The sequence below is a fragment of the Pseudoliparis swirei genome, chromosome 2 (assembly GCF_029220125.1).
Source record: "Pseudoliparis swirei isolate HS2019 ecotype Mariana Trench chromosome 2, NWPU_hadal_v1, whole genome shotgun sequence".
In the NCBI taxonomy this organism is placed as follows: Eukaryota; Metazoa; Chordata; class Actinopteri; order Perciformes; family Liparidae; genus Pseudoliparis; species Pseudoliparis swirei.
In genome coordinates this window covers 786510-798745 of record NC_079389.1, presented here as the reverse complement: position 1 = coordinate 798745, position 12236 = coordinate 786510, and the positions used below count along the sequence as shown (strand labels likewise).

Sequence of the window (12236 nt, the reverse complement as noted above, 5' to 3'; positions counted from 1 at the left end):
CTTTATCTTCATCTTTTTAATCTGTTCTATCTCCAAAATGAGTTTGACATCCTGAATACGTCCTTCAAACACATAACGTATATCCTTCTGTCAGCTTCTCTCTAGAATCCATTTCTTTGATTTTCCACAAATCATTGGAAAAGCAGTTAGTGATAGTTTGGGCTCTGTGCTACCAGACAGCTTGACGGAGGAGCAGCAGGAGGCGGGGCTTAGCAAAGGTTAAGTCGAATAATTAAAAGTTAAAAAGTTAATAATAATTAGTATAATAACTCTCAAGTGGCCAAGTAGTGATTGTGGGTTTAAAAACTCAATATTAATCAAATATTTGAGAAAAATACCAACATCAAGAATTCTACCTATGTCCCAAATTACTTTCTTTCGTACTTTGAAAAAACATTTTAAATGTTTAAAAAATCCAGCAACATTTTTCTGACACAATCCCTAAAGCAATTCTTATCGGCCTGAGAATCTTCATGTTGACAGATAATACACCGCAATGGACAGCGAGTGTTCAGAGACTTCTGGGGGAAGGCAAGTTTAGACTGGGACGGGGCACATTCTCCAGGAGTGAATCACTCCTTAGAGGAGCGTCTCCCTGTGGGAAGGTCGTAAAGGTCATGAGGTAGATGAGAGAGGTCTGACAGCAACGCATTAGCCATTGGTCTGATTCAGAGTTTGAAACAACATCACTACAGACATATTTATCCAGGTCACTCAAGTGGGAAAGAAAGTATTGCCACGATGTGAAGGTTTTCTATAAGCAGGCTGTTCAACACGGCTCAGTGACTGAGCACATTAGAAAGGAAGGGACATTGAAACTCTTAAAATGGGTTTATCATATTGACCGAGAGCAGGATTGTTCATACATGTCAATCCTGTTTGTAATCCTTTAAATTAGGGTCTGTAGAAAAATGGATCTTCTCCAAACTAACTCGAATCCCTTATCCAAACCCAATCACCCAGTGCCTACAGGAGATAGTGAGCAAGGAGCAACTTACAACGGAGGTAATATAAAAGGCCTCTCCGGCAGCAGAGCCCCGTGGAGGAGTTCTTACCCCACCCCTGAACCTGACCTTTCCTGCTAGTAAAGGCAATATCCTGTTGTTGATCTCTTCGTCTCCCTCGACCAACAGAAAACAGATGTGGAGCTCAGGGCCGACTGTCCCAGACAGGCTGGAATCTATAGGGATGCAATTTTTTTGGGTTTTCCAAAGTATAAAAAAATGGGGAAACCGAAGAAAAAAACAATGTAAATGCCCTCTGTAAAATTGCGAAGTTCTTTTTTCTTTATCCACTAACACTTTATATTGTGAACTATTTCTCAAAGTTTGAAAGGGTGATATTTTTATTGCTGACGTGTCACAGCTGAATGGACACTTAACTGACAGACACATGTCATGAAGGTGTGTGTGTGTGTGTGTGTTAAAGTCACAGCTGTCACCGGTGCCACATTGCACCCCAGCTTCCTCTCCGAAGCATTTGGACTAAATGTGTTGTTAGCACTCACTCTTTGACTGCGTCAGCTGTCAATAACCTCGCGACTACTTCATTTAGCAAAACTGGCTTTCGCTTTGTTGTGTGTTCCACCACAGAACCACAGCGGATGTGCCCACGAGTCGGGGAGTAAAGACTTGTTGGCATGTGTTGCTCTCGGGTTTCGCTGCGGTGCGACTTCCACATTGTTGCGGTGGATTCGGCGCTCCGGGAGACGAGCTCGTCATAGTTAACAGTCTGAGCAACAAGCCAGCTGCCGCTGCGTCCAAGTCTGAGCTCAGGCCTGTGGTCCCTTGAAGTCGGGGGGTCAATTTATGTGTGTGTGTGTGTGTGTGTGTTGGAGCTGCCAGCAGCAGCTTTCAGAGGACGTCACAAGGTGAGATCCTGTGGTAATTACTAACCGTGTCACCCTTTCTCACCATTTCCGCCCCTTTGCTCACACTCAGCCGGCTGTCATATGAAACGACCACTTCATGGTCCCGTTGTAAATGAGAACCACTCAATCCAGAGCTTGGCTGCGTTAGAAAAAGACAGAAGTGAGCTTTTACCCGGCTGAGATTCAACAAAGTAGAAGGTGTGTGTCCCACTCCTGGACGGATGGACCGACTGCAGGAGGTGTCACCCCGTTTGTCTGGTTGGTGAGGACGGAGCAGTCATGCGTTTCACATATCAAGAACTTCTTTGCATTATTACTATCATATCACGAGAACCGCGATGGCAACATTCTGAGCGAGTGGCGTTTCTCGTCTTTCCATAGTATGGAGACTAACGTCATCCTGGGGATAATCGATCAATCAATCGATCAATCGATCAATCAATCAAACTTTCATTTCAGACTCAAGGCCCAGAAATTACAAAACATTAAATAGAATAAAATGCATAGACCTTCGAGTGCCTTATGAAGAGACGGCTGTACCGATGTCTCCGCAGCTGCTAGTAGAGCTGAACTTTCTGTTTGATGAGTTCATGTTCAGAGTCATTAACCCGGCAGATACATGTGTACATAGACTTCTTAAAACAGCTTGTAAAGAATGAACTCCTGCAGCCACAAACACTTCACTGGCACTACTCCACCTCGGGCTCTTTCGTAATATTCTCATGGCATCGTTAAGCGCTAGTTAAAGTCTCTGTAGGCTTTTTTTGTTGTAATTAGACCACACGTGTGCCCAGAGAGGAGCATGAGCTCTGAACAGAGACGTCTTCACGATGCTAACGCTGTTCCCGCAATGCTTTCTTTTAAAGCTCCGACCACCTGTCCACGTCGCTGAGCTCAGCCTCGCATTGCGGGGTGTCGCATGTGAAGCACAAGAAGACGGCCCGGCGCGTAGCCGGCCAGGTTCTTTCATTTTTTTGCATTCCACTTTCCCCTCTAATGAGCTGATTACAAAACATGAGCAAACCTCCTGTTGGCCCGCCGCCTGAGAGAGAGGCCGAGAGGGGGGGGCGGGGGGTGGGGAGGCGATGACGGCAGCTACAGTGTTGGTGTGTGTGTGTGTGTGTGTGTGGGGGGGGCTCGTTGCTAAAGACAACCACATGTCTCCAAGCTCAGCTCCGTCTCTTGTCTCCTGGCTCTTCTATCTGAGAGGAGACTGTGGCCTGGCACTGAGTCAGCACAATTCCTTTGCAATCTAATATCTCCCCATCGCGTGGAAATGTAAGGACGGGAGCCCGGCCCGCCGCGTTGACTCAGTGGGAGGAGGGTCTAGTGTAAATCATCACTCGCACAACGCAAACCCCAGAGTGAGGAGCACAAACAGATCCCGCCTCCTTTGCCCCTCTTTACAGAGCCGGCCTCTGCACCGGATTAAAGGCCCCGCGGCAAACAGCGCAGACAATACGCCATTGTCTGCGGGGCCCGTGTGTCACTCTGTGGCCGACAGCTCACAGTCGCCGAGCCTGGTGGGGTGTTTGATGAGGAAGGGTTAATGATACAGTGAGAGAGGAGTGTGTGTGTGTGTGTGTGTGGGGGGGGGGTATTTTCACAGTTCATTTAAGTCGCCATCCGTTTGAGTCAATGATGAAGGGCGTGAAACATTCAAACGAGGCGTCCGTAGCGCCGTGTAAGACATCTCGTGCAAAATGATAAAAGCCGACCTGAAGGAGTCAAAACAAACAAAGATGGCTTCGTGACGGGAGCACCACCTGTTTTCTGTTTTTAGATTCTCACCTGACTGGAATTTGTTTTCACGACTTAAAAGTCATTTAGAAGACGAGTCAGAGAGAAGTTCCGTCTGAAAGACTGAAACGCTCTGCCCGATCTGTACGCGTGCTGACCCGGACCCTCGTGTGCTGACCCGTAAACATGTATATATATATATATATATACATGTTTACATCAGTGGGCTTAATATCTTGGTCGAGAAGTGCAAAGCGGAGCCTGATTTTAACTCAGGGCCGAACAGCCTCTTAATGTTTCTATGAATTTATTCGTCAAGATTTATTATCACCTTCCAGAATATTGTTTTCCTTGAACAAGACGAAAACTAAAACAAGACGCGTGTCCCGGCTGTGATCCGTGAAAATATGAAACTGGCTGCAACTGGCTCTTGTCTCCATGACCAATAAATCTGTCAATTATTTTCTTGACTAATCAATTATTAGTTTGGTCTGTTAAAGAAAATAAAAAGGGAATATCGGCAAAGATTGTTAAAATAGCGACGTGAGTCGCCCGATCGTCGCCGTGTGAGAAGAGGAGCGAGGGCATGAAGAAACAAGCGCTCCCTCTCCATTGTCTGTGGAGTTTATCTTGTGTTGAGATAATGAAATTAGCTTCACCCCCCCCCCCTCCCCCTCCTACAAACGAAGTGACCTCCCGTGACCTGGCCCGGGTTCCCCCTGAAGACCCCGGAGCCTCCGGCGCCATTGTTCCCTTTGTCCGCCCACGGACAATGATGAGGAGGTTCCTGCTCAAACGCTTTCGGGGGAAACCGGGTTTTTGACGAGTCGCCCGTCCGCGCGGCGGAGGAGTGTGTGAAGCGTTTCGGGCCGGGGCGCGATGGGAAGGCGCCGGCGACGACACTCGGAGTGCACTGTATACAAGGCCGGCTCTGCTTAAGCTCCGCCCCCCCCACCCGGAGACACCGGAGCCGGCCGAGCGAGGGCCACGGGAGAGTTTGGGCCGCTCCCGTCCCGGAAACACGGCGTTCTCGGGACGACCCGTCTCAGGTCCGCCGGCAAATAATGAGCTCCTCGCTTATCTCACCGTACGGCCGTTGAAATGTCGAGTTAAACGCACATCGCCCCGTCGCGTGTTCGTCTGGCGGCAGCCGGCGTGACCTCACCTTCTGGGCCGGGATCTGGAGTGCCCACTCGTAGCTGTAGTGTAAAGAGGGGGGGGGCGACCCCGATATGATGTGAGCCTCTTTAACCTCGCACACTTGAGGGAGAATGAACAAGGAAGTGACACAACGGGCGCTAAAACAAGCGAGGATTGTCCGGGCGCCGTCCTCGCTGCCAAAGGAGACTCAGTGAAGGGCTCTACAGACGAGTGGGAGCGGCCATCGCTCTCTCGCTCTGTCTCTCTCTCTCGCTCTCTCTCTCTCTCTCTGTCTCTCTCTCTCTCTCTCTCTCTCTCTCTCTCTCTCTCTCTCTCTCTCTCTGTCTCTCTCTCTCTCTGTCTCTCTCTCTCTCTCTCTGTCTCTCTCTCTCTCTCTCTCTCTCTCTCTCTCTCTCTCTCTCTCTCTCTCTCTCTGTCTCTCTCTGTCTCTCTCTCTCTGTCTCTGTCTCTCTCTCTCTCTCTGTCTCTCTCTCTCTCTCTCTCTCTCTCTCTGTCTCTCTCTGTCTCTCTCTCTCTCTCTGTCTCTCTCTGTCTCTCTCTGTCTCTCTCTCTCTCTCTCTGTCTCTCTCTCTCTCTCTCTGTCTCTCTCTCTCTCTCTGTCTCTCTCTGTCTCTCTCTCTCTCTCTCTGTCTCTCTCTGTCCCACTCGTCCTTCCGTCTGAAGTGGAGGCTGTGAGCGATGGCATCGCCCGATACATAGCCCCCTTTTACAGCGCCCTAAATGGCCATTAAAGTCTCATCACCCCCCCCCCCAGCGAGGAGGACACAGCGTCTCGCTCAGGTCACGGATTCTCCAATGAAATTCAGAAGCGCTGCTTATTGTTTGCTGTAAAGTAAATGATGAAGAGGAGCATGAAGCCTCCTCAGCCGTGGATCCTGAGTGAATCTCTTTGGTCCTTGAGTCACGCAGTTTGTATTCATCCATATTTGATGAATCCACGAATCAAAGAGCAACATCGGCCATCGCTCTACTTAGCGCTCTAGTTCTGGACAGGTCAGGAAGCGTCTTTTCAAAATAAATGTACAACTTAAAAAGTAGTTTTTAGGTTTACTTTTCCAACAAAACTGTGTGGTTTGGGTTCAAAGAACTGCTTTTGTTACTTAACGTAAGAAATCACGTCACAAAACCGGAAGCCACAGCAGTGTGCTGGGCGGGTTCGAGCCGTCCATCCTCAGGACCAAGACGGGTTCACGTTGACGCTAAAGGGGGAGGGGCTTCCAGACCAATGCTTGCAGCCACAAGACGTGTTGCCGCTTTTAATGTCAGCAACAAAAACAACGTGCAACTCCTCCACCACCTTGAGGCATCTGTGGGATTTGTATAACTTCATTATGAGCGTAGCTAAAGTCTGGCGGCCAGCGAACAGCCACAGGGACACACGCCGGGTCATGAGTGTTCACTGCAGGAGGGGGAGGGGCCGGCTTACTGATTTTTTCGGGGGCAATTTTTGCCCCACTGACTGAAACCCAGAGGCATTGAAAAATAAATTGGGGGCACTTTTTGAAACTTGTGAAATAACATTTAACCTTTGTTCTAAAATAATAAAAATAGTTATTTAGCCACTGTATTAAATTACCATATTTAATAGAGGAAGTAATGGGGGCATGTTTTGCCCCTCTCCTTGTGATATCAGGGGCAACATTATATTTCTCAGCCCTTTGCCGCAGGGTGTTCCCGACGCTGCCGGTACGGGGTCGAAGGCATTCTCTCTTTTCTTTTTACTCTCAACTTTTCTGGGTTCACTCAGGAGGAGGAGGAGGAGGAGGAGGGGGGTGTGCTCCTCCCTCCCCCTCCTCAGAGTCACTCAGACTTCACCCTCTTCACCCGCCGCCCCTCCAACCCTCCTCTCTGTCCCTGTACGCTAGACTTCATCGGTATTTGCTTTCAAAAAAAGAGCTGTGCACCCCCCTCCTCTCACCCCCGTCAACTCCTCCTCTTTGGCCTATTATACCCCTCCCACACACACACACACACAACACACACACTCACTCCTTTTCCAGTATTTCGATTCATTCAATTTTTTCTCCTGCGTGGTTCCAGAAAAGGAGCCCGGAGCGGGGAGCCGGTGACTAAAGCGGGGCCCGATGTGTGAGCCCACGGGGGCCGGGCCGCGGAGATGAAAGTGACACGGCCACTATGGGTCTCTCCCCCTGAACGGAGGCTGAATGAGCTGAATGGGCTCATCCATTCTTCGCTCCTTTCACTCTCCGTCGGCCCTAACTGTTGGAACTCGCCATTCCTCACAATGGCCAAATGCACTAAAACTTCTCCGTTTTTTTCTCATGCAAATGGACTCGGCCTCCACCGGGTCGGTCATCAAGTGAAGCGGAAAAACACACACGCAGCGTACTATATCAATATATTTATATATGTTTATGTTTTTTAAACTTTTGCACAACGATTGCTTTTTTTTAAAATCAACTTGAATTCTATCTTAACTTTTTCTTCGAGCGTCCTCGTCTTCAATCCACTTCTCACTTTTCCCTCATCAGTGGGAAAAGTGATCCGAGGAAAAGAATTATGTGGGAAAAGCTTTTAAGAAAAACACTTTTGTTTTTCATGTATATGTAGGCCACGAGAACTGAGAGAAACAAGTGGGACACACATGAGCTCGGGGGTCATTAGCGGGGCCTTTTAGATGGGAGGAAAAGCCAACAGCAAATATCGCCGCTTAAGGGCCCCACAAAGGCGTCAAGTGTTTGTTGACTGCACCGGCTGCAGAGCAAACAGTCAACTTTCAATCTCTCAACGAGAAGTACACATCTCCCACGGGCCGGCGTCCCCGCCGCCGTCCACACGCTTCCTCTGCTCCGCGGCGTTGAGACATCTAACAACAGCCACGGGCTCCAGACCACCGGTGTGTGAGAGCCTTACTTTAGAGTCTCACACTCAGGGGGAACGCTAGGAACAGACGTGGATGCTGGGAAACGTTCCGCATTCTCATTTTGAAGTGGATGTTCATCTCTGGAGCAGCAGCGGAGAAGTGTTGAACTATAACGATATCGGTTTTTAAGGTTTTTATTTGCCATAGACCAACAGTCCAGGGCTCTCCAGGTCAACAGATGAGAAATAACACGATGATGGGAAAGAAAAAATACTAAATTTAAAAGAAAACGAGATACAGAAGGTGGTAATGGGTACGCAAATAAGAAAAGTGCTGGTATGCACAGTTTTTTTATACAGTTTTAAATTACAGATAGTACAATAATATGTCACATATAACTATATAACTATGTTTGTATCCACTACCGGGCAAAAGTTGTACAAAAGAGTACAATAAGAAATGAAACTGTGTACATTTCAATATAAACTAGAGAAATTGAGGTGTTCTAAAACTTTTGACCGGTAGGAAGTGTATACAGGACTGTCTCAGAAAATTAGAATATTGTGATGAAGTTCTTTATTTTCTGTAATGCAATTAAAAAAACAAAAATGTCATGCATTCTGGATTCATTACAAATCAACTGAAATATTGCAAGCCTTTTATTCTTTTAATATTGCTGATTATGGCTTACAGCTTAAGAAAACTCTAAAATCCTATCTCATAAAATTTTAATATTTCCTCAGACCAAGTAAAAAAAAAGATTTATAACAGCTGAGTGTTTGTCAAGGCTCAGGAAACCCTTGCAGGTGTTTCGAGTTAATTAGACAATTCAAGTGATTTGTTTAATACCCTACTAGTATACTTTTTCATGATATTCTAATATTTAGAGATAGGATATTTGAGTTTTCTTAAGCTGTAAGCCATAATCAGCAATATTAAAAGAATAAAAGGCTTGCAATATTTCAGTTGATTTGTAATGAATCCAGAATGCATGACATTTTTGTTTTTTTAATTGCATTGCAGAAAATAAAGAACTTCATCACAATATTCTAATTTTCTGAGACAGTCCTGTATATATATATATATATATATATATATATAATATATATGTCTATATATTATACATACATATATACATATATACATATATATATATATATCCATATGTGTGATGGATCAGGTTGCAGGATGAAACATTTCTTGGATTCCTGTGTCAGATCAGTTCAAAGTGCAAATGAGATGTGAAGCTGCCACATTAAGAAGAAGAAGAATAAATATATAAATATATTTATTTATATATATATAGACACACACATTCTATATATATATTTATATATATTTAATTATATATATATATAATAATAATAATCATTTATTTTATATAGCGCTTCTCAAGACAGAAGAAGAAGAAGAAGAAGAAGAAGAAGAAGAAGAAGAAGAAGAAGAAGAAGAAGAAAACACACTAAAGTGAATATAAATCGCTGCTGTCACAAAGTGGCCTTACCTCTCTCTCTTCTCTCTCTCTCTCTTCTCTCTCTCTCGTCGGTGTGTCCCGTCCCGCTTCCCGTAAACTAGCACCGGGCCGGCAGCACCGCGGACCCCATGAACCGGAGTTGGAAACAAGCCTCTCAAAGTGGAACTGTGGCCGGCATGAGCCCCTCTCTGTCCCGGAGAGAGCTTCAGCGAGCCGCGCGAGTCGACTCAAACTTTTTCTTACAATCCATCTTCTCTCTCTTCTCTCTGTTCTCTCTCTTCTCTGTCTTCTCTCTGTTCTCTGTGCCCCTAAAAAGAAAAAAGGTTCGCTCGCGCCTTTCAAGCGAAAACTAACGTGATGCGTTCAAGCTTTGTTTTTGTTGTCGGGTTTTCTCGCTCTCGCTCGTAGAAGTTTGGAAGTGGAGAGCGGTTTGGCTTCTTCACTCGACAGTTGTTGCGGAGACATGCGGTGGTGTTGAGCTCTCTCTCTTTCTCCTCCCCCCTCTCTACCGTCTCCCCCCCCCTCTCTCACTCCTCTCTCTCACTCCCCGTGCTCCCTGGTGAGTTGGGCCATTTGCTGCACCAGATGGGCCGGGCTAACTATCCAGCAGTTGCAGACGGGTGGGGGTAAAACAAAAACAACAACAAAGAAAGAATAACTTTGATAAAGTTTAATGTATTGTTCGATTATGTTCTTCTTCTTCTTCTTCTTCTTCTTCTTCTTCTTCTTCTTCTTCTTCTTCTTCTTCTCACAAGTTGTCTCCCAGCATTCCCGCGTTGCTAAAGTCATGGAGCCACACAAAGAGCTCAGTCTGACTGTTGTTCCTCCTGAGTGATCGAGTGGGTGGACAGGTCATCACATTCCCCGCGACACGTCCACACCTTCTCAGAGAAAGGAGACGACACCCTGCATCATGCACGCCGCTCGTTCCCGGGTCCTCATCTCGGCCCGCGGCCCTTTGGTTGAGCCGCAGCGCTGTGGACAAACAGCATTTATGATGCGTTCATGTTCATTTCATCCAGAGCGACCCTGTTAGAGCAGGCAGTGTGTTTAGAAGCTCGTGGCGGGTGTGTTTTTTTATTTTTTATTTTTTTTATTCATTGTTATTTTAAAGGAAAGTGGAGTAAAGAGAGCACCGGAAAGGAGTCTGTTTAAAAAATATAAATGAAAGTGAAAGCCTTGCATTTTACTTTTACTAAAAAGTTGAGGAAATGTATGAATACAATTAATTTTGTATTAATATGTTTTTGTTTTTGTGATATTATGTGTATGTATGTATATGTGTATGTATATATGTATATATATTTATTTATATATATATATTTATATATATCATTGTGTCCTGTTTTGTGTGTGCATATACATATATATATATATGTGTATGTATGTATATATAGGTGTATATTTTTATGTTTATGTCGGACATTTTTGTATTTGTTTTATGTTAATATGTCTAAACGAATAAAAAAATGTTAAATGGGATATTGAAATAGTCCATTCCACATGACACACAATGAAAGACTGCTGACAGTTAATGTGAAGAAAGATGAATCATTGGTGAATAAAACCCACTAAACATCACCTGTACGGCAGGAATACATCATGTGTATAATATATTTATTTATATATATATATTTATTTATATATATACACACACATTCTATATATATATTTATATAGATTTAATTATATATATATATTTATATATATTCTATAAACAGTAGACAAGATACTGTGACCAAGCAAACGTCTTTTAGTTGATCCCATATCTTACAAAGTCCTCGTGTTCTTATATTGATCACACCATGAATATATTGTCACATGAGGACAATAAAAAAGATTTAACTTACATAACTTACAAAGTCTATGTTTAAAAGTTGTTTTCGAAAGTCTAAAAAAAAGAATGTATGGGCACATATTATATTTAATATTATTGTCAGTCAGGGTAAACAACATGTTCCTTTTATAAAACGAAATGTAAATAATAAATACATAGATAGAGATTAGGTAAATTGGTATTTTTAATGAAGATTTAAAACAAGTGCATGAATTACTTGCGAATTTTGAACATCTTTAATGCAGCAACACAGTGGTCAACATTTACAGTAATTTAAATTCCCGTATATAATGAAGTATATAAATATATAACTGAATTTAATATATCAGCCCTGTTGTCATGGTATCCGACCCGGCTATTTGAGCATAATATCAACATTGATATCAGCATTTTTGTTCAATCATATCTGATAATCAGTTGATGTGTGATGAATGTTTGGAGTGAAAAGTAAAACTCTCCCTCTGGAGCGGAGCGGGAGTTTAACTTAGAAGAAATGGGAAGAAATAAAACGTGATTAAATGTAAAGCGCCGTAGAATATTTAGTTCTGTTATGAGAGGAGGGCCTCACACGACTTGTCTCTCCCCATGGGGAGGACCTCACGCTGGAGCTGAGACAAGACCAGGAGGACGGATGGAGAGGAGGACAAAGAGACCCACAGGAGGATGGATGGATGGAGAGATGGACAAAGAGACCTACGGGAGGACGGATGGATGGATGGAGAGATGGACAAAGAGACCCACGGGAGGACGGATGGATGGATGGAGAGATGGACAAAGAGACCCACGGGAGGACGGATGGATGGATGGAGAGATGGACAAAGAGACCCACAGGAGGACGGATGGATGGAGAGATGGACAAAGAGACCCACAGGAGGATGGATGGAGAGATGGACAAAGAGACCCACGGGAGGACGGATGGATGGATGGAGAGGAGGATAAAGAGACCCACAGAAGGGTTGATGGATGGATGAACGGATGGATGGAGAGGAGGACAAACAGACCCAAAGGAGGACGGATGGATGGATGGATTGATGGATGGAGAGGAGGACAAACAGACCCACAGGAGGACGGATGGATGGATGGAAGGATGGATGGAGAGGAGGACAAACAGACCCACAGGAGGACGGATGGATGGATGGATTGATGGATGGAGAGGAGGACAAACAGACCCACAGGAGGACGGATGGATGGATGGATTGATGGATGGAGAGGAGGACAAACAGACCCACAGGAGGACGGATGGGCCTCCAGCTGCTGCCACCTACTGTCCCTCGCTGCTCTTGCAGCTTCTGGTTCTTAAACGCAGACATTTTAATGAGATGTTCTGATT

At 45.0% G+C, this 12236-nt stretch overlaps 1 protein-coding gene across 2 annotated transcripts in view; it reads right to left on the bottom strand.

The window, feature by feature from the left end:
- gli2a (GLI family zinc finger 2a) overlaps window positions 1–9531 on the bottom strand; it is a 103057-nt gene extending 93526 nt beyond the window's left edge. Inside the window, exon 1 of one of the 2 annotated variants that reach the window (XM_056432819.1) lies at window positions 9100–9531. The gene's annotated coding sequence lies outside the window, so the exon portion shown is untranslated. Of the gene's footprint in view, window positions 1–4696; window positions 4763–9099 lie in introns of those variants that run through there. The other variant, XM_056432826.1, reaches the window with a different exon arrangement.
- Window positions 9532–12236: the final 2705 nt, after the last annotated feature.